The sequence below is a fragment of the Lactuca serriola genome, chromosome 6 (assembly GCF_051521515.1).
Source record: "Lactuca serriola cultivar US96UC23 chromosome 6, Lser_US96UC23_V15, whole genome shotgun sequence".
NCBI classification, from domain to species: Eukaryota; Viridiplantae; Streptophyta; class Magnoliopsida; order Asterales; family Asteraceae; genus Lactuca; species Lactuca serriola.
The window spans coordinates 146,770,786-146,795,109 of record NC_136413.1 but is presented as its reverse complement, the minus strand read 5'-3'; the positions used below and the strand labels follow the sequence as shown (position 1 = coordinate 146,795,109).

Here is a 24,324-nt window from a genome sequence, read left to right as displayed (position 1 = left end):
ACCAACATAACATTTATGCCCCCACTAGCTTTGACACGTATTCAGAAAACATTTGGACTTCTAGAAATCAATACTTATTGACTTCCAAAGTTCATATTTCTAATATGACATGCTTCAAAAAGCCTTTATCTAAGCTTCTCAACCTCATACACCTTTCCTTAGGAAGCTCATATGTGTGTATAAACAATTTAAGCACTTATAGCAATAAGTGTTAAATGTTTAAACTAATTGCCAAATCTCACAATTCAAACTATGAAGAGGGATGTTGTAATCATAATCAAATTTGAGAATGTAATTTACACAATCACTATCTCCTTAAAATCTCTCTTAGTGAAAGCGTTTCCTCACAATCATTTTCATGAAGGAGAGAAAGCTTATGACACTTAGATTTTATGGTGTACTTGTTTCTATCCATGTGAACTTGTCATGACCATAATCATAAGATAATGTTTGTGACAAATCCAAACTCTTATGGACAGAACTTGTTTATTCTTAATTTCTTTCCATCAAGGGTCCCACCATTGCTTCCAAGTTATTTAGCAGCTCACCTATACTAGTCAACGTACTTTAATTGAACAGGGTGCTTGCCCTTATGCAGTCAATTTGAGAACTCGTAGAACGCATATGCATAAGTAACTTTACTGGAATGACATAGAAATAAAATTTGTCAACAAGATAGGTTGCAAACCTTAAGTCGTGTGCTAATGTTTAATAATAGATTTACTCGTGATTAGTTCTTGAACCTTTTCAAGATCATTTAGATTACCACTGTCCTCTTGACATCTAAGATTCTTTTGTCAAGAAACATTTCATGACAAACAAATATTCAAGAGTTAGTGCGGATTCTTATCAAGACAAACTACTACACACAATTGGTCTTAGTCAGTCTTTGTCTTATCCAAGACATCAAAACTTACCAATTTTAAATGTACAAGAGTAAGAAAAACAATTTTCTACTCTACATTTGATGAGTGTGTTAAAACTTCTTAAGATGTGTCACTCAAGTCACAATCTTGGAGTATGACTCTAAGACTTGATTTTGGAACGAAGTATGATTCACTTATTGATTTAACCATTTCAACAATTTTTGATTCCTCTTCTTAGCCATACCAATGTACTAAGGTTTACCTAGAGGATCAAATGTGATATGGTTTCACAGTCAATAAGACGATCATAAAACATGATACTAAAGTACTCTCCCATCTTTTCAGATTGGAGAAACTTTTATCTTTCTGCCTAATTGATTCTTCTTATTCGGTATGCTATTATTGAAACTTTTCAGTAATTTAGAATTATGCTTAATCTTGTAAGCATAACCATATTTACTAGACTTTTAGTAAATCATGATGAATAGTCTTAGTGTTATTTGTGGTGCACTTGACCAGTGCACAACATTGTGTTCTAGTCCTTTAGTCCTTCACTTGACTCACATACTTGTGTGATCAAGGAATTAGTCTTAATATCCTAAGTACCAAGATTTCCATACATCACATGATTCAAATCATATGATTCCAAGCTTCAGTCCAATTGATACTTGGGAGATGGAAATATTTCCTTACTTAGAAAAATTATGACACTACCATAAATAACATAACTAATAATCACATCCACTTAATATTGCTTACAATAGAAACACGCAGGCATCAATTTTTCATAAATAACATTGCAAGGATATATAAGTAAGACAAAACTCAAAATTTATTTTATTTTATTTATAAAAAGGCAGAAAAACTTGTCCTTACAATGCAAAATCAAATGAAAACTATGATATTACATATTTCTAAGCAATCTATCATAACTCTCTAAGTAGCGGCTACAAATCCAATCTTCAAATCATGCGATCGGAATCCATTTCTTCGCGGTCAGACTCAGCTCACTTCTTCCTTTAAGCTTCCTCTCTTTTCTTTGATCTTACAACACATCAAAATGCAATCTTATCATATCATGTATTAAGAATCTAAAATAGAGTTAGATAGTGGATTTGACCTGAAGCAGAGTCATACATCTTGACTCTCCCATCTATTAGATCTCTCAGGTAGTTAGGGCAGCTTCGTAACCAATGCCCCCTCTTTTGGCAATAGAAACATATGGATTCTTCTGGAATGGTACATGAGACTATCTCAGACTCGACCTTTCTTTTGCGTAGAGAAAACTTTTCTAGACTTCAAATGTTGCCATTTCCCATAAAAGGACGGGACATTGATTTACGAGACAAATTTGCTTGACCAGTGCGCCAAATCATCGCTGATTCAGCAACAATAAGCAAATAAGTCAAATCAATGAGGGTTATTTCGTGGTCTATCATATAGTATTCTCTAATGAACTCACTATATGATTCGGGAAGTGACTGAAGAACCAAGTCAAGAACCAACTTCCTTGAGACATCGACACCCAACATTCCCAATTTATCAATATGCAACTTCATATCCAAGACGTGAGCACATATAGACTTTCCATCTTTATATCTTTTTGCCAATAGGGCTCGAGTGACTTTAAACTTTTCAAGTGTTCGAACACATGGGCCAGGGAGAATTAATGGGGGAGGTGGAGGAAGTGAAGCATGATTTCCATTTCCACAATCCAATCGTGGAATATCATCTTCATGTGGAAAACTTTTTCCAACGAATTCAGGAAGACCATAGTTGTCAGACTTTGACATCTACAAAACAGGAGAAATTCAAGTTAGTTGATTGGAATCCTTGAAATAACACCCAAATGAAATATCAAGGCTAGGATCCAACATAATATCCTACAATATGGAAGAGGGATGCCATAATCCAAATTGCAGAATATTTGAAGGTAGGTAAATGACGATTTACCAATTTCCACCATGAAAAACGAAAATTGAAAATTAAGTTTTAAATGAATTGAAACTCCTAGATCTTTTGAGACTCAGTGAACTTTTCAACGGCATGTTTAAATCTCGAGTGTGCCCTTCGTTTGTGATTGGGATGCCGAGGATCATAAACAAGTTGTGGATAACCATGCAAATATACATGGTGCCCCCAATGTTACAGTCACCTAATCGACATGCCGGTTAACCACACACGCTCCATCGATCTATGACAAACTTCGAGTCACCCTTTACCACCCTTGCTTAGAGCCCAATTAGTGTGACGGTAAACCACACATGCTCCACTAACGTCTTATCAAGGGTACAAAGTGTAATTTCATGGAATAGCACCAACTCCACATTTTTCCTAAAGCAAGTAAGATTTGGGAATTAATAAAAGGTGTTTAGTTACTTTGTACTTCATTATACTTATAATGGAAGGTTGTGTCCTATCTTACCCGTTCGGCTAACGACCCTCCACTAGTCAAGAGTGCGGTGGGTAAGAGTGGATACCCATTCAATCGCCATTTTGTAGGCAATTTCCTTAAACACCCTTATAGACCAGCTTCGTGAATGAGGCCTACTATCGGTAAGACCGACTCTTTTATAACTTTTAATTAAAAAATATAAATTCCAAAACTTGAGGGAAAGTTTTGAAGCTTTTCAAAACTTCCTAGATCAAATTACAAATAATTTTAATTAATCAAATAATTAGTGATTATCCAAATTTGACATAATTCAATTACTTGCAAGATAATTCATCAAATAATTCAAATAAATCAAGTTTATCACATAATGCATGATTATCTAATAAATTTGACAATTATCTTCTATTTTGGGTTAGGATAATCTATCCAAATCAATAAAAATCAGATTTTATCAATTAAAAACGTTTTTGGTAATTATCCCACAACAAAATATGGCAAAATCTCGAAAATTCTTCCTTCTGACCATCTAACTCATTGAGTTCCCAGTGGACTCGACGAGTGCACCTATGGGCTCGGAGAGTCTAGGCTCCAGAAGGCAAAATTTTCGACTTTCAGCAATAAATGATCATGTAAAACATCAAATACATCAAACAAACAGCCTAGTCTCTGATACCACTGATGGGTTTTGAGCACTACATCAGTCCTATGGTGTACATGCAAACCCTAAAGCGTTGGATCTAGTTTGTCTAATGAACATGCAATAATCATCTAAAGCTCATAAACCCTAGATCTAGCATACAATAATCGAATTAACATATGAATTAGGGTTTAGATCTTACCTTGATTGTAGCAGTCACAATCTCAATTCCTTTTGATCTTGAACTTTGAAAGCTTAGTGCCTCAAATGTTGCACCTTTAATGGAGTCACAAACACCATGAGCAACAAGATGACTTAGGAGAAGGAGGAGGAGCACCAAAAACGTCCAAGAACCCTTAGGGATTACTTCACCACGTTTTTGAGGCTTAGGGGTTCCTTATATAGGTAGGCTATTAGCGTTTTCAACTAGGAAACCCTAATTTGACTGCTTAGGTCCTAAGCAGCCCAAAGTCTCCCTTCTTAGAGGCCTTGGACGAATTCTTATGGGTTTCCCCATAGATTTCGTCTACTCCAACTTCTATGGAGTCCATTAGCCCATTTATGCAACTATCTTATAATTACACAATTAGTCCCCTTTACTTAATTAATCTCTTTTAGCCACACAATTAATTCTTATTAATTCTTGACTAATATTAATTAAACAATATGATTTCTCTTATAATATGTTATTCATATAATATATTAATAAATCATAATTAATCATATTTCTCCTTAGTTCATCCTATCAGTTGCTATGATGAAGGCAACCCAAAAGGACCATGCTCACAATCGGGTAAAGTACATACCAAAATTGTTATGGGCTTAGACACCTAATTCAACAACATTTTGATTAAATGCATATATATTTGATACTTAGTAAGCTAAATTACATTTTACTACCGAAAAGGACACCCTTGAAGAAAAAGGACCCAAAACGACAAAATCTGGAACATGGAAGGACTTGACCTGAAGCTGGGAGCTTAATGGAGCTTAAAAGGAAGAAAAATCATGAAAAATATACTTTCTGCGATATGGCTTTAGAGTACCATGGCGTGATGCTTGGAAAAATACCGACTATGAACATAAATTAGAAGCTCATGACGTGAGCCATGACCATTCACGTCATGAGAATGATTGTTCCAGAATATGACTATGCAAAGAGCAAGTTTCCTTGTTGAAGAAGGATATCTACTGATCTCAGGTCGTGAGACCCTATAACTCACGATGTGAGGAATGTTTTTAGGGAAGCTATTTATATTGTTTATTAGATCGAAAATAGGGGGATTGGAAAAATATTTTGGAGTTCTAAGTCGATTTTAGAGCTAGAGAAGTGCGAAAAACAACCGTTGGAAGGAGAAGTTAATTAGAGATTAGAGATTTGAAGATTTGTAGCAAGAATTTGCATTGCACATTCGTAGCAAGAATTAGAGATTAGAGATTTGAAGATTCGTAGCAAGAATTTGCATTACACATTCGGTTTGCATTACATTGAACATGTCTAGCTTAAATTATTATGTGTTTGTGTGTTTATTTTCTACCATGAGTAGCTAAATCGTAAGGTTTTCATTTAGTGTAGATAAACCCTAATAATATGTGTTAGTTTCTTGCTATTCGTGGATTTTATGTAGTTGTCTTAGCTTGTGTTTGATTTATCACACCTAGCATGTTAAAGTTCTAATCTTTATTGCTTTGATTGAAGTTATGTGTAGTTGAATGACCATTTTGATTGCATAAACTTGATTACTTGGTAGTTTATCATCATTAAATTGATAGAGCTAGAATTTGCGAAATCTTAGATTAGGTAATAAAGTTAATCACTTTATTTGTGTTAAGAACATAATTTGATCATAATTGTGTTTGGTTATTTGTCTTGATCATATATAATAATCTTAGATATTTCACAATAGAACAATTATCTTAAACTATCAATTTTGTGTTTACTTGTGTATGATCATTACATAGTAGTTCATGAATTTGTGAAAATATTAGAAGATCGGATCAAGAATGCTAATTGTATTTATATTGGTAACCAACTGAATTAATCCATATTTAGATACTAACCATAAGAAAAAGGGGGATTCAAAGCTAAATGGAAATCTCTCCATAATCTTGATAACAATCGTTCTTAGTTAAGTGTTTGCTTAGTTTTTAGTTAATTGAATTTAATTTGAACTTGCAAAATCTGATAAAGCCCCTTTTAGTTATTGGTTTTAGATTAATTTTTAGTAGTTATTTTATAAGCCAAATTTCGTTCCCTGTGTTCGATACCTAACTTACTTTACTATACTATAAACTTACTAGGTACAATGCCCATAAGTGCATTTGTAGAGATGTTAGTTAGGTTTATAAATTGAAAAGTTGATTGGTATATTTATGCACACATCAAGCTTTTGGCGCCGTTGCCAAGGAACAAGAATTTCAGTTGTTCATTTAATTATTTTGGTTAATCGATCATTTTTGCTGTGTTAGAAACAAAAAAAGTTAATTTTCTATTTTTTTTTTCTGTTTTTCCAGTTCTCATGATGTGAGCTTTACCTCTCACGATGTGATTTCTGCTTTTTCATTTTTTTATTTATTTTGCTTTTTAGTTCTTTTTGTTTATTTTGTTTTAGTGATTTATGACTAGGGGATGACAACTTCCCATTATACCACCACTTGAAGATCCAAAATCCGCATTCCATAAGAAGAAGGATAAAAAGGTTGACGAATCGAGTAGTACCTTCCAATCCAACAAGTTTTAAAGCTTTGAAAGAACTCCAAACAAGAAAGGAACCAGATACGAGCCAGGAACATAAAGTGAACCAGAAGAAGAGGTCAAAAGCAAGGCCGAAGATATGGGGTAAATTACCACCATGATGATAGAATAATAGAAAAGGAGAGTACGAAATGATAACGGTTCAGGTCTTGTGCCACCTGCAATACCAACTGCCACGAACATTGAGCTTAAGGGCTACATTCTTGCAATGCTAAAAGACATACTATTTTCCAGGAAAGATTATGAAGATGATTTCAAGAACATTAATGAAGTATTTAACATTGCAAACTATTTCAATGTTCCAAATGTTTTTAGAGATGCAGTTTTACTAAGGATGATTCTTGTGACACTTACTGGAGATGCAAAAATATGGTTGAAGTCATTAGCACCTAGGACTATAAGAACTTGGCAAAACCTTCGTGAAACATTCATCGAGCAATTTAGTCCTCCTTCAAAGATAGCAAAACTCAAGAAAGAGATTGCTAATTTTCAACAAGACGATGGCTAGTCCTTATATGTGGCTTGGGAAAGATATAAAGGTATTTTAAGAAATTGTCCTCAACATGATTTAAACGTGCAATAAGAAGTTTCCATATTCTATGATGGGGTGAATGTGGCCATCTTTGTGACAACCTGTTTTCTTGGTGAAAACAAAACCTTTCTTTTTGAAGTGTATCCAATCGATAAAAACCCTTTCTTGGTGAAAACAAACCCTTTCTTGGTGAAAACTTGTTTTCTTGGTGAAAACAAACCCTTTCTTGGTGAAAACAAACCATTTCTGTTCTTTATTTGTTTAGTTTAGTTTGTTCTTGTTTATTATACTTGAAGTGTATCCAATCGATAAAAACCTTCAATTGGTATCAAAGTAGGTTTTTGATACACTCAAGTAATCATGTCGACTTCGTATAATCCTAAATCTTTTGGTCTTAACAAAATTCCTCCTTTCGATGAGCACAATTTCACCATATGGAAAACTAACGCCATGGTTGTTCTTGAAACCATGGACTGTGAGAAGCTTAAAATTATTGAAAAAGGTCCTCACATTCCTATGTATCAACCTATGTTCAAAAATGATCCTATTGGTCCCTTCAAGCAAAAACAAAAGACTAGTTATTACGACGATGACAAGAAGCTGATTAGTCTTGAAGTGAAAGCTAGATCAGTGATAGGAATATCTATTTTTTATCACGTGTATCATCTTGTAAATAATTGTGAATCAGCTCAAGAGTTGACGGATATGCTGACGGTGGCTTATGAAGGCATTATGGACATTGACGAGACAACCATTAACAACCTCTATCGGAGATATGAGCATTTATTTTCTCAACAAGGTGAATATCTGACACAAACCTTTAATAGGTATAAATTTTTGGTTAATGATATGTGCAGGGTGGGAATCGTCAATCATTCTTCTCAGTTGGTTCTAAATTTCCTTGACTCTCTCGGGAAATGCTAGGAGCATCACACTAATGTCCTTAAGAATAGTGAATGATCAATGCCATGGATCTGAAATCCTTGTTTAGAAATCTACAAAATTACAAAGAGAAGAAAGCTCTTCGTAGAGACATCATGAAGGACTCAAGCAAGTAAAATTATATAGCCTTGGTTTCTCGAAAGGAAGCAATGAAGCACATCCGTGACTCGGATGAATTAGATCAGGGTGAAGAGAGTGGTGAAGATATCACTAATGAACTTATTGCCAGTGCTGCAATTAATGTCAAACATTATGAAGAAAGCAGATCAAATGGGCTCGAAGAGATCTATATAAGGGAGGCAGTTCAGCAAGGAGATCCACCCTAGAGAAGAAAGAATTAGGTAATTGTTTTAATTATGGAAGCACTGACCATTTTCCATGGAATGTAAAGAAAAGAAAGAAGCTTAAGGTCTAGAAAATTATGAAGTCTTGTACAAGAAGCTGTTAGCCCACTTGAAGAAGGAGAACATATCTCTACCAAAAGCTTTCATTACAAAACAATAGGATCATGAAGAATGGGTAGAAGAAGATGAGAAATCTATAGATGAGGGACTAAATGTTAAGGGTCTAATGGCTCTTATCAATGATTTCCCTGATGATAATATCAAAATGTGTGACGCTGATACCTCTCAAGTTGTCTAAGGATCGTGTCAAAATCTGGAACATACTTGGTTCCTTGATAGTGGGTGCTCTAGAAACATGAGCGGTCTCAAGCCCCACTTAACAAACTTTATGGAGAAAGATGGTCCTATTGTTGTTTTTGGCGACAACAATGAAGAAGCTTTCATGGGAGTTGGAAGATTTGAGTGCAGGGCATTCAAATTGAAGGATGTGTTCTATGTAAAGGGTCTAAAGAGAAATCTTATCACCATCAATCAACTTTGTGATGCTGGTTATACGATTCTCTTTGATTGACATGAAGGAAAGTTTTTTTGACTCTAAGAACAAAATTATGCTCACTGCACTCAGGGACAACAACATTTACATGCTTTGATTTTATTTGTTTAGACAATGCTACTTTATATTTTTGACTTTATGCTTCACTACCTTAAAACTTCTGAACATAAGTTGCTAGAATTTTAGTTTACTATGACATTTTGCGTCAAAAAATCTTTTTAACTTTTATTTTACCGAAGAAGTATAAACTATACATTATTTTACTATCATTTGTTTATGCATGTTCTTCTCTATCGATAATGACCTTATCTGATTTGTTCCTTTGGAAAAGATTAGTGTATCATTACTTTGGTGCAACATCTTCTAAGTAGTGCTAGTTGAAGCTGACTCTACATCTTTTTTGTAACACCAGTTGCTCTCTCCAAGATGCTAATGCTCACACTGATTCTCATGTTGCATCTTGTTGATGATACCACATTGGAGATAATTGTGCCAAAATGTGTTCTTTTAGGCACGTATCTCTTCCATCTTGAACAACCTATTTCTATTGCAATGGGATGAAGTGAATTTAGGTAACATAGGACGTCTAATTTCCATTAATGCTATCACTACAACACCACCTCCCTTCAGAAATCCAAAGGCGTTTTCAACAAGACATTGGTCCCACCTCCTCTTCTTTTACGAATCACAATGAGTGGAACCTTCAAATTTTTTCTTGGTGATTCACATAACTAGAAGGTTACAAATATTGGATCCTCTTAACTCGTTGATTACAAGGACTAGTTCATGTTCTTCTCTTTTTCATGGTGAACATGAAGCTTGGAATCAATCCACAAAACCACAACGATTAAAGGCATTCTCTCTCCTTGATTTCTATGAATTTTTTTTGTGTTTGATATATTTGATCTTGATTGTTTACTATTTTATAGAATATGTTGAGGGGTAGATATCTCGGAAAATGTAAGTACATTTATTGCCCTTCAGTTCAAAACATTTGATGGATCGAGTCTTTATCATGATTCTAAGAAATTTGCACAAATATCGCATTTAGAATATTTCCTTGTTTAACTAACTCTTCTGTTTGTATATTATTCATTATTTTGTCCTTGTACCATTTTAAAAGATTTGATGGTGGTATTACATAAGCCATGTATGTAACTTTTGACAAATAATCGTCCTTAGAAGTATGCTGTTGTGTATGCCTAAATCTCCCTAAGTATCTCATTAGTGACTAGAGGTGCACACAAAAACCGGATCCACGAAATGAAACCGATCCGATCCGAAAACCGGTTTCGGTCAAAACCGATTTTGACCAAACCGTATCGGATTAAACTGGTGACCGGATTCAAACCGGTTTGACTTTACGGACTCAAAATCGGATTTACCCCCGGATCACAAATCGAATTCTACAAAAACCGGTTCTTAAACCGTCGAAAAATCTGGTAAAAGCTTAAAAAATCCGGATCAAACCGGTTTCAAATCGGATTCGGATTGTTGACCAGATTCGGATCGGATTTTGACCGGATTCGGATCGGATTTTACCGGATCGGATTATTGACCGGATCGGATTCGACCGGATCGGATTGTTGACCGGATCGGATCGGATCGGATCCTGGGTTTGTGCATCTCTATCAGTGACACCATCTCCTGATATGATATTGAGTCACTCCATCATGCCAATGATCTAGAATTGTCTAAACTTTCTTAGTGAGATTGCATGGTCCAAATAAAAATTTATAGAAAGGGTTGGGTGTTTATTCTTAGTTAACTATCTTGCCTAACCCTGTCCCTGGAAGTGTGCTTGTGGTATGGATAAAGTCTCATGTTCTGTTGAAACATTGAACATAACCTAATGGCTTACCCTAATTTCATAGTCATAAACGTAAAAGTTACTTGTCTGGTCCTTCAATGACAAATGGTTATTCACGTCCTTGACCTCCTAGTCTGAGGTATGACATGGTGCCACTTCGAATTGATGGAAGATTTTATGATTCTAGACTACAACTAACTCTATGATGCAAGGGTTATACCACTTTTTGCTGATGGGTTATCATTGTTAATGATTCATGCTGATTCCACATCAGCGTAACTGAAACAATCCATTCTCTCCATATTTTCTTCTTTAAAGCTTTATGATTCAGCATAATGTACCATATGCTGATGAGAGCTTGAAAAATCTATGCCGATGGTTAAGCTAAAACACCATAGCTTATCCCACACATCAATCCATTCTCTCAATATATTCTTCTTTATAATTTTATGATTCAACATATGAAGCCAAACATTGATGAGAATTTGAAAAATATTTGTCGATCGGTACATTTCATACCAAAATGTATTACACGCATCATATCACTCTTGCCCTTTTCTTCTAATACAATTGATTTATGTGTCAGCATATGAAACCGCATGCTGACGAAATATCGAAATATTATGTCAGTAAATGGTAGTTCAAACCTATACTATCATGAGATATCACAAACTTATTACAAGCTGCAACTCTGATACTCTGATTGCTTTCGCTGCTGACCATTTCTGCTGATGCTATATCTCACTAATGTACCTTCCTTATCTCAATGGTAACTTTTGGATAACAATTAAAAGATCTATCGATATCTTTGGATCTGAGATTTTTACGGTGCTGATCTCTTCAATCAGTGGTTACATAAAAGGGAAGAACATTTACAGATAAATTAGGAAAATTCTCTCCTAGGCCATTCTCATAAGTCATTCAAGCAATTGGTTCTCTCTCGAAAAAGGCTCTCTCAACCATTATCTTCCTCAAGCTCTCATCATGTTACAACCTCTATACGATTTTTCCCTTAATGCTAATGTATTCAAAGGTCCTCATGCCCGTGATTCTCCGATCATCATTCAAGAAAACAATGTGATGTTCTCTCATGACATCTCAAAACAGTTCGTGAACTCAGGAATCGAAGACTTCGTGGACTATGTCAAAAACTTCCCTCTTTGATATGCCTTCTGAAACTTCCCAAAGCCATCCTACCCTGAGTTCTACTATTCCTTCTCTGTTGATTCTGATGCTCAAACCATTACTAGAACCCTTGAAGATGGTCAATAAACGGTTACTATTCATGTGGAATCTTTTCGAACTGCTATTCGTCTTCCTCGATTAGAAAATTATTTTAAAACTCGTTCGGAAGAAAAATGCTAGTTCGTTCTTGAAGGATTAGGGTATAACTTTTCTCTTTAGGGAACCTCTCGTGATCCACACAAATACAACGTGGATCAAACCCACCTCTAGTGAAAACTACTGAGCTACTGATCCAAGATGTGATTTATCCAAGATCATCGTCTCCTTCTCCTTAAGATGAGATTGTTCCTCCTATTCCAACACCTATTCATACTTTTGCTTTTTATCAAGGGGAATCCAAGTCTAATTTTGAAATAACTATGTTTCTCAACTTTCTCTATTGGTGTAGATAACTCAGTCCTTGGGAGAAAGGCTGACTAGAGTGGAAAAGGATGTGGTTGATATGAAACGCATTATGACCTTGGGTGATGATGTCATGATTATTGATGACACCGCACCAAACTCTCAAGGTGATAATCCTCATCCACCTCCACCTCCATCATGAAATCCTCCTCTGCCATCTCATCCTCCTCCTTGTACTTCTTTTACCACCTCCTGGCTCTCCCCCTAATTTGATGCTTCCAAAAAGGGGTAGAATAGTCAAAAGCGTCCAGATCAACAAATTCAAATGGTGGTGATTGCATCCACTCCATCTCAGCCTGAGATGTCTGAAGCTGGAAGGGTTGAAGCTGACTGTTAAAAGGAAATTGTTAGAGTAAATTACATGAATGGTCCCTATTGTTTTGGGTAATTTGCATGTTTGATCCCTAACTTATTTTTTTAACTCGGAAGGTCCCTAAATCTTGTTTTTGTTACGCGCTTGGTCCCTATCTTACCAAAAAAAGGCTATTTTCCCTTGATTTTTTAATTTATTTATATAAGGTGGGGTAGCTAAGGTAAATTAAGGTGAGGTGGAAGTGGGGTTTGGGGTGTGTTTATTTAAATAAATTAAAAAATGAAGGGAAAAATAGTCTTTTTAGGTAAGAAAGGGACCAAGTGCATACCCAAAACAAATAGTACGAATCTTCCAACTTAAAAAACTAAGTTAGGGACCAAACGTGCAAATTAGCCAAAACCATAGGGACCATTCATGTAATTTACTCAAATTGTTATTGCTGGACAAGAGAGAAACATTCCAGACACTAATGCAACATCAAATCATCATCCCATTCTAGATGTTGGTGATCAATCAGAGACAGATAACTATAAAGGTTTTCTTGATCTAGGATTCATGCCACAAGCTGTTGTTCCCGTTGTTCCTTTGTGTTTCATATACACCTATCCACACTTTGTGGGGGAGATTCCTCAAGGAACTAACAACAACATAGAATTTGATGATGATCAACTCAATCCTCAAAAGAGGAAGGCTTCCTTCTTAAGGGGAGCCCATGACGCTGAAGCTGGAAGCTCTTTTGCTGTTGGTGATCCTTCAACACCTCCTCCTTCGAAGAAATGTAAGCTTATTGTTGATCTGAATGCCTTGGCTGAAAAATGGGATATAACCGTTGAGGAAGTAAGAGAAATCATGATAGAGAATAATTCCGCTATTAGAGAAAGAAACGAAGATAGAAAAGGAGAATATCTGTCGTTTAAACTTGCTCAAGCTCTTGCTTTCGCTGATGAAAGTGCTAATGTTCAAAGCACTAATGATAAAATCAAGAAAATTTAGCTATTCAATAATAGTGTGGAAAAATAACAAAGGGTCTTGAAAATGAATGACAGGATCAACAAAAAGAAGTTTGAAGATGTTCTAACTCATAGAACAAAGCCCGATTCCATTATCAGGCTAAGGTGCACTAAACCAAGGAACGAGTGACTAAAGCTTCACTTGGTCAGGAAGAAGATTGAGTATGAATACATTGAGGTTGTATTTTCTCATAAGCTAGTAAAATTTGGCTACAATGAGTGGATACAAATTCAAGAATTTAGTGACAAAAATAAAGGTATTAATGCTCAAGAGGTGAAATTAGCAATATAGTAGCTGCTTAACAAAGTAAAGAAGCTGAATCTTGTGCCATAAGCTGGTCCTTCTAGACCATCCACCCCAGGAAGAATAGGTGCTCCCAAAATGTCCAAGAATACTAAGTTTCTCCTTCCATATGGAGCCTGCTACATCAAAAACAAATTGTCAGTGGGTGTTGAACTAGTTCAATACATGTTCATTCGAGAACCCGAGCATGGAATTTTCTATCTTGATAGTCAAAATCACATGTTCTTCAAAGTACTAATGATCTTCCCACTACAGCTACTATGCATTTATTTCATCTTCACACGGTAGGACTTAGTCATATAGAACTGGAAAGAGGATATCGTGTGTTGATCTCTATGGTGCTTAGTAAAATTTTGGAAGACCTTAAAGTTAATGAATTCAGATGGGTAAAGCCTGAAATATTGAAAGAAGCTGACAAGTTATACAATGGTTCTTTTGATGACTCCTCTGAAGAAGAAGATTAGTTTTGACATCATTAGATAAGAGGAGATTGTAAGGTCACACCTTATGATCCGATGAATCAAACACTTTATACACTGATTTCCAACACCAATGCTAACGTCAACATCAATGTCAACGCCTCAAGCCTTATCAGCGTCCGCGTGTAGATAGTTATGTTATGTAATCTTTGTATATTAGGCAAATATACAGATATGTATGGAATAGATAGTAGATCTGATATCTTTGTGATAAGGATCAGTTCTTAGTATAGATTAGATACAATCCCTTCAGTTAAGGGATATAATTGTATAGTTTAGTATATATTCAACAATAGGGTGAATCTTTAATGTGTACGTCTTGGTGACTATCTTTGTGAGAACCCATTTTCTTGGTGAAAGACAATTTGGTGAATGCTTCATGTTCTTTTTTTTGTTCTTTATTTGCTTAGTTAGTGTGTTCGTGTTTATTATACTTGAAGTGTATCCAATTGATACAAACCTTAAGAGACTTCTACCAGAAGGAACAACCACCACTGGAGAAGAAACCCGAATTTGAGTCAATGTTCAATAGGTTTATGGAAGCCTATGAAAAAACAAAATGATGCTACTGATGTTAGCATTAGAAACCAACAAGCTTCCATTAAGAACATTGAGACTCAGCTCAGACAATTGACTAACTCGTTAACGAAAGGTTACTACCTAAAATTCCTGATCCAAAACCACAACCTCACGTCATGGCAATAAACAATGAAGAAAACCCTCATTCAAAGGCTCTAGTGATCCATAATGAATCCTCTAAGTAGCCCGAGTCACAACTAAAGAAGATGAAAATCGAAGAAAAAGAGCAATCTGGTGCCTAGTATTCATGATCTGAGCTACTACCTCTCATGTCGTGGGGTCAGTTTGATTCAAAAAATGCTTCTTTTATTAAACCTTATCATCCTCTGTTACCTTTTCCTTCTAGATCAAGGTTAGATCCATTGTAACAAGAGCATAAAAGGTTCATCAATCAAGTCAAGGGTATTCCAATTAATACCCCATTTGTTGAATCATTAGCTAAAATTCCCGAATACACGAAATTCCTTCAAAATCTTCTTGAAACACACCAACAACTAGACAAGACATCCCAGGTTGTTCTTAGTGAACAATTTTCAATGGTTATAATGGAAGGGATACCACCAAATATAGGAGATTAAGGACGCCGTACATTGCCATGCAAATTTGGAAACGCCACAAAAACATTCGCTTTAGCTGATTCTAGAGCTAGCATTAATTTAATGCTTTATTTATTTTTATCAAAAGCTTGAACTTACATAGTTGAATACCACAAGGATGTCAATCCATATGGAAAATAGTTCAGTAACTTATCCTCAAGGCATAGTAGAAGAATTATTGGTTAAAATTGGAAAAGTTGTTTTTCCAATTGATTTCGTGGTCATAGATATGAAAGAGGATGAAGATGTACACATTATTCTTGGACGCCCACTAATAAGTAATGCAAGAGCCTTGGCTAATATTCAAGAATATAAGCTCGCTTTACGCGTGGGAAAAGAAGAAATGACATCCGGGGTTGATGAAGGATTCAATAATTCTAAGTCACAAGATTAAGTATTATTCATGGATGAGGATAATGAGCTAGAAGAGTAGGAAAAGTTAATTGTAGAAGAAGTACAAACAAGGGAAAAGTTCAAGGTAAAAGAAGAAGTCAAGCTTACCAAGTGATGAAGAAAAACGAAGTAGAAGATTGAAGTTCAGGTGATAAAGATGAGGATGAGGTAAGTAAAGAAACCAAACTCGTTGATATGGAGTTGTAAATAAAAAAGAAGCCGCTGAAGATAAAGAGAAGAGCTTGAATGATTAAAAATCCCAAGTAGTTAAAAGAAAACACGATGCTTGCGACAACCAAACGAAGAAAGAAAATTCAAAGAAATACTACATAAAGTGAATTCTGGCTTAAAAAAGAATGTGGAAGGAGCAGAAGGAGAAAAGTGAGATTATGCTCTTACCCACAACAACGTAGAGCGAAAAGGAGTCCTGCTCAGGACTTCATAAAAAGTAGCGTTTGTCGGGAGGCAACCTGAGCTCGGTTTGCATTTTTTCCCTTTCTTTTTAGTGTAGTTAGTTTTACATTAGTAGATTTTTAGGATAAGTCATTTATTTATCTTCTTTTCTCAAAACCAAGTGTGGGATTTAAGTTATGAGTGGTTTAAAGTTTTAAAAGAAAAAAATATGGGGTTTTGTCAAAATCCAAAGCCCATGACGTGGGCATAAAAGCTTACAGTGTGGGGCATCAAAAGCATCACGACTATATCAACTGTTTAATGCTCACGAAGTGAGCAGTATAAATCATGACATGAGTTTCGACGAGGACCAGATTCTTTTTATTCCCAAATAACACCATTTTGAATAATATTTCGAAACCCACTTACGACGTGAGTTCGAATGAAAAGCATACCTTGGTCCCATACTTGAAACTTTTGGTTGTACTTTTCCCTCTGCTTCTCGATTTCGTGTTCTTCAGTAATCAAAAGGTAAGATTTACCTGTTTAAACCCTTTAATTTACTGATTTTTTGCATTTAGAAGTTAGGGTTCTGTTTTAGCTTTCTTATGTCAAAATTGAAGCGATTTACTATGAAATTGATGTTGCATGTATGATTAAAAGCCTTAGAATCAATGCTAGGGTAAATCCTTTCCATTTATTTGGACCAATTTCACCTGTTTAGTGACCGATTTTCATGACTTCCACCGAACCAAACCCACGACGTGAGATTCCTCTCTCACGACGAGAGGCAATATCATTTTCTATTAAATATTAACTAGGTGTAAGACATATATATTACATGGGTTAATTAAAAAATTTAAATATAAAAGTCTAAATATTTAAGAACATTAGATTTATAAGAACATAAGAAAAATAATAAATTGTTAAAATTGATTTTTTTTATCATTTAAATTTAAATAAATAAACAAAATAAACTAATGAGCTTTAATTTGGAAATTTTGAAATAAGAAGGTAAGTCCATTAATGAAATTGATATTCATTTATTACTACATTTATTGTAATTATTACATTAGAGTATTATGTGGAATTTATTAAAATAGAAAAACCCATAAAATGACATGTGGAAAAAAATTAATTCAAAATAATCACAAAATGACATTTGACAAATTGAATGAGAGTGTGACATGTGACAGAAAAGACCTTCTTTTATTAGAGTAGATTGATGTGGTTTCTATTTTGGTTTTGTTTGTTGATTATTTTGCAGGTATAATGGGTCCTAGAAAGGCTACTACATAGTCCCAAGGTGATGTGTCAAACCTTCACCCATTTTATGAGTTCTCGAACGACCTTCCACAAGAGATTTTGAAGAATCACACAAACAAATTGGGGTGGCTTCATAACCATGAAGTTGTAGTCTCACTGACTATTAACTGGGCCAAATTAAATGAAATTGGAATCTTGGAAAGGTTGAGCCCATATCTTACAAAAACATTTGAAGAAAATGGTGTTTCGATAACATGGGACGGTTGGAGGAATTTTTTCTCAATTAAGGAGCACGTATACAAGGAATTATGTGTTGGATTTTTCTCAACTGTGTCATTTGAATCAAATATGGTGGACGCACATTTCTCGGGAGCACTTGTATTCCGTCTTGGTGGCCAATATTGAGAGTGTAGTCTAGCCGAGTTAGCATGGAGGATGGGATTATACGAGGAAAAGGAAGGGATGCTTCCTCCTTTTGACGTAGGTTTGAGGTTGGATGCACAAGATAACTCACCGGGGGTAAATGGATATAGGTTTTGGAAAACGATATCAAAAGGAGCATTTAATTCAGGAATGTCTCAATAAAGTCATATCCGATCTCCGATCCACCGCCTCCTTCATTGCCTAGTTACATTCTCAATCAATCATAAGAAACATGGGGACAAAGTAACGAGTCTCAATTTTTCTCATATGGAATATTATAGCACCAAAAGTTTGCTACAACATCTCTTATTTCCTTGCTCAATATTTAGGGGTAAGGCAGTTAGTTGAAGAACGGGGAGTCCAATCGCAAGTGGATAATTTTATACCCGATTGGAAAAATCTTATGGTGTGTTTATTCCAAGGTTGACTCATACTTTGACTTGATTCGAGGGGAATGATCTATCTTTGAGTTTCATGGAGTCCATGAATGTTATAGTAAACATGGGAGGATATTGGTGGATACCAGCCGATGATGGGGTGAGATCACTAGAAAATGTGGAGGAGCCACTGAAACAAAGGGGAGGCAGGAATGTGAGTGAAAGAGGTCAAAGAGGATAGCCACAACACCAGGACATGCCAATTGGAGGAGTACCAACCGACCCATTCCAAAGTCGGGTTGGGTATTATTTAGAAAACATTCAAGGTGTCGTACATTACCAAAACCAAGCCATTGACGGAATTTATTTGCATTTTCATATTGATCGCCAACCCAGCATGCCAACACGAGCTCCCTACATTCCAACTTGGGAAAAGATATGGACATCACACAACTTTGGGGCTGGATTGAATGGAGCAATAGTAGATGAGAATGATGAATGATCACTTATCCTTTTTATTTTCATTTGGTTATTTTGGTGTGTTTAATTTGTGTTTTTATTTGTTTGGATTGTTTAAAATATATAATCGGATGTTAGTATGTTAGTTTTCTTGTTGCAACCAAGGGTTTGTTTTGTTCGCAAAATTGTTGAAATAATGGAGAAAGAAAGTCGTGAGTGTAAGAGTTAAGAATCAAAGACCATACTTTTTGATAAGTGTGGGGTGACATTCGTGTGCAAAGGAAGAGAGACTAGAGAAAAGAAAGAGTTGCAGAAAAAAATTCATATGCAAAGGAAGAGAGATTAGAGAAAAGAGAGTTGGAGAAAAATAAAGGTCTTAAAATAAATCTTAATTAGTTAAGAGGCCAATTGAAGTTCATAAGCATAGAAGAATGATTGACCAATTGCAACATGTCATCGCCCCGTTCTCACAACATAAGCTATTACCATTCATGTTGTGAGGGGTATTTCATCACGAATTGAAATTCAATTTATCTATATTCACGATGTGATCTATCTATTCTCACGTAGTGAGGATCCATACAATAGCATATTCAGTCTTTATTTCGACTTGACAGCAAGGTGTATGCTTTCACACGTTATAACTGAAGCACAAAGTCCTAATTTGAAGTCGCTTGCACCATACTTTTTGAAGATGCAAGTTTCCGATTCACATTTTATTTGACACATTCACAAGTAGCAATAAAATTTCCAGTTCCAACTACATATTCAAGACGTTCAAGCTTTCCCAATAACAAATCAGATTTCGATCTCACCATTACTACCCTAGGGGACTCTGGTTCTTTTTTCTCCCTTTTAGTGCTTTTTATTGCATTAATATTTTTAAGCATACAATGAGGGCATTGTATGAAATAAGTGTAGGGTAGAGGGTCGAAAAAGGATAATCAAGCATAAAAGTAAAAAAATGATAGAAATTTAAAAAATTATTAGGCTTGTAAAATAGTTTAAAAGATATAGTCAATTTAGTTAAGCCAATATGTTATAATGTATTTGTGGCTTCCCAGTCTTAGTGAAATTAGAGGACAAAAACACAACCCTGTTTAGTTTGATGGACATAATATGTTTAACATCTTGTACCAGAAATGTATCCAGGAGAGCTTATGCAGTCATTGCACTTTAGACTAATACCTTTAACCAATAAGGGTTGACATTAAGTTGCCTTGCTTAAGCATGTGTTTTTCTTTTTAGTATTTTTAGTTTTGAGTGAAAAAAGCAAGTTGTGAAAAAAAATAGAAAAGAAAAAAAGTTGCAAAATTTAAGTATAAGACTCTACAAAGCTATGAAGATCAAGAAATATTATGAAGAAAAAGTTCAAAAAGTTCAAAATTATTGAAGACTCAAGTTAAAGAAAGTTCAAGAATAAAGCAAAATTGCCAAAAGTTAAAGTTATTATTATTGTAATTTTTCTTTCTTGGTTATTTTTCCATATGTATGCTTGGGAGATTAACCAAAAATACCTTGAGATTAAGAAAGATTTATGGGGATGGATTCGGAGCGATGCATAAAATGAATGTTGTCCAAAGTAAGGGGAAGAGTTTATGAGGATCGTAAGTATTTAGGCTGGGAGGTAATTAGGATCTAGACACAAATACATGCATTGAGGTAAGGTGTAATTTGTGGGTTCAAATCAGATTGTTTTGTATGAGATTGGTGGGAAAGGTGTTATGTGATGTATTAAAAGATAAGTGTTGATTGAGGGAAAGCTAAAGACAAGTGTGGGGTACTTTGATATTTCCATATTTATAAAAATATTTAGGCATTATTTTAGTACATTTTAAGGTATATTTTGTTTAAATGCATATATATTTTATACTTATTAAGTTAAATTAAATTTTGTAGCCAAAATGGACACTCGTGAAGAAAAATGACCAAAAATGACAAAAGCTGGAACCTAGAAGGAATGAAGCTGAAGCTGGGATCTTAATAAAGCTTAAAAAGAACAAAAATCATGAAAATACACTTCCCACGACATGGCGCATGGGATTACTACACAAAGAGCAAGTTTCCTTGTTGAGGAAGAATATCTATCGATCTCACATCGTGAACCCTATAGCTCACAACGTGAGGTGTGTTTTTAGGGAAAATATTTATATCGTTTACTAGATCGACAAGAGGGGGATTGGAACAATATTCTAGAGTTCTAAGTTGATTTTACAGCCAGAGAAGTGTGAAAAACAACCCTTGGAAGGAGAAGATGATTAGAGATTAGAGATTTGAAGATTCATAGCATGTATTCGCATTACACATTTAGTTTGTATTAGGTTAATGTTGAATCATGAAAAGTTAAGCTCTAGCAATCACTCAAGTTCCGAAGTCAGCTAAGTCCGAGATGAGCAGATGTTCCATGATGAAAATCATTCCAAGATGAAGGGCAATTCCGAGATTTGTTATCTGTTCTAGCTTTTAATGTATTTTGTCTTTATTAGAGATGTAACAGTTCATAGGACATTTCTTTATGTATCTTATGGATATCAGTTTGTCAAACACTGAGTAATATTCAGTTCTAGGAATGTTTCTTGGTTTGTATTATGTTCCTCCTTCACTATTTAAGGGGTGAAAGTTTTCAGCATTAATGTGGAGGTAAACAATTCAAGTTTTACACTAAGAATAGTAAATATTCTCTTCACATCATTTTCACTTTTCCTTCAATTCAAAGTTCTTTCACAACACTCTTATTCTTCTTTAAATACCTTTTCATTGATTATACTCTATGTTTTCTTCATTTATTATCTTGAATACTTTGTTGAATATCTTCTTCAAGTCCTAACTCGTATTACCAGATTCGACTGGAACCTTCGTTAAGAGCAGACGTTGATCTTAAAGATCAACTCAAGGTTTGAGTTTTCAAACCTTGTACTTGCACATTGATTATTAGTTCTCAAAATTGGTATCAGAGCTTGAGTGGTTTTCATTTGAATCACTAAGAACAAATTATAGTTGATTTGAAGTTACTTTGGTATTTCAGTGATTTTTGTGTTCAGGATAAAAGTTCTTCTATATACCACTTCTGCTCTCATGTATTAACTTCAATGGCCTAATTCTCAACAAATGTATTCAATGCAAATAGAAAATAGTGTGGGTTGTCCTTCTCGTGCCCCACTTTTAGTTGTTGAAGTGTATGATCACTGGAAATTCATAATGGAAATGTTATTACTTGGTAAGGAAAAAGGTGAAGAAATATGGAGATCTGTGAAAGATGGTCCACATGTTCTGGTTAGACAAACCATAAGAGATGTTACTACAATTCTCTTCGGCCAAGATGAACAGTGTCAAGCACCTATCACTATTGCCGACATAGAGAAACTGCATGCAGATCAAGTTGCATTTTCCGAGATGGTGTTCAATGTTTCTCCTTCTCTCTTTGAGCACATTAAGTTGTGCAAATCTGCTAAAGAGATTTGGGACACTCTCCAAGACCTCTTCGAGGGATCAGAAAACATGAAGGATAAGCGTCTAACCTCGGTTGTCAACGAGTTCGATACCTTCACCACAACTCTTGGTGAATCAGTTGCATCGGCTTCCAACAGATACTGAATCATCGTCAACAACATGACAACTCATGGGATTGTTCGAACTCCGCTTGAATACAATCTCAAGTTTAGCAATAGTCGTGGTAAAGGATGGGGAAACATGAAATCTTGTCTTCAGAGTAATGGATCTCTGAAGAAGCCGAAGCTTTACCAAATGTCTGATGAGCTTCAAGGATATGAATCAAATGTTGCTCAAACATTGAGAGAACTGTCAGGAGGTCCATTAGCTCTTGTTAGTTCCTTTGATCCTGAAGTATCGAACGCCTCTATTTCAGACCCTTTCAAAACTATTATCCCACTTATTCCATCAATTCAACCCTCTCCACCAACTTTACATGTTCTTGCTAACTCCAACTATTAGATTGATGGAGATCTCGATCCTGAAACAATGGACTCGAAACTTCACTTTCAACAAGAGTTTGCCTTAATATCCATGAAATACAAGCGACCATGGAACCCTACTCACAAACCATACCAAAACCATTTCCAAGCTCCTCATCAAAGTAATCCCCAACTATTTTTCAAACCCTCAGAATATCCACCTGCCTACAAACCAAACATCTCACCACTAAGTCACTCCTTGGAATCTCATGAGATTCCGAAGTCATACAAGCCAAAGGTTGTTTATTGCAAGTGTGGTCAAGGAAATCACTTTAACAAAAATTATATGGCTAAAGCCATACGTAAACCAAAGATCAAGGACTCTACTTACTATACCTGCCGAGCCCAAGAAATGACTACAAGTGAAAAAAAACATTTGTCATCACTGTGTCAATAGATGTGGAAGGATATTAGTCATCTGGAGATGAATATGGAAGAAACATGTGTCTTATGGCTAGACAAAAAATCAAAGGCGATGAAGGGTACTGGGCAGCTGGTTCAGAAGGAGATGATGAAGATGTTGCGCCAAATTTCTGCTACATGATAAAAAATGACCCACCAGGTCGAAGCATCGTTCAATAGGTAAAATGTATGATTATTGATAATAATTTTGATTTACCTCTTTGTGAACCATATCTAATCCAGATCCAATCAGGTATGAACATCGTCTATAAATCCAATGAGTCTGCATAGAAGCGAGTGAGAAGATGGAAAGTGAATTGAGTCATCTTAAGTTACGTTTCGAGGATAGGAAACTTAAAATAGAATCATTGGAGCGTGAACTTGTAATGTCACAAGACGATTGTATCATTCTTAAAGACAAATGTGGAATCACTTATTCTGAAAGGAATGTTTTAATTTCTTGTAACAAATGTCTGAATGCCAAAATTTATTCTTTACATCATCCCATAGATATTTTTGAAGCCACATAACAGATGACTCATAATTTTTGTCATCCTTGGTCAAGAGCACCTGGTCTCGGAGGAGAGTTTCCGAAACCAATTGCTCATCCCTTGAAGGAGTTACAAGACAAAAATTTGATGGGAGACATTCTGAACCACACATATTCAGATACCCCTGTCTCACCATTGTCACCCCTTCCTGAGACCTCAGACCGGTATACATCTCTTATTCCTGAGTTTCAACGCATAGTTGTCAAGTGTCCTGATTCCACGTCTCTTCCGCCTTTGATACCCCTGTACCTGAATCAGACCTTAGAATCCTTCTCTAGCATTACCCATACTGTAGCTCAAGTTCCGAACCACAGTCCTCTTAACAAT

The 24,324-nt window shown here is 35.4% G+C and overlaps 1 non-coding gene across 1 annotated transcript; it reads right to left on the bottom strand.

Annotated features, from left to right (window-relative positions):
- Positions 1 to 7,116: 7,116 nt before the first annotated feature.
- On the bottom strand, positions 7,117 to 7,223 carry LOC145060749 (small nucleolar RNA R71). Its single transcript, XR_013686933.1, has one exon. It is a non-coding gene; the product is annotated as a small nucleolar RNA R71 (small nucleolar RNA).
- Between the last annotated feature and the right edge of the window lie 17,101 nt (positions 7,224 to 24,324).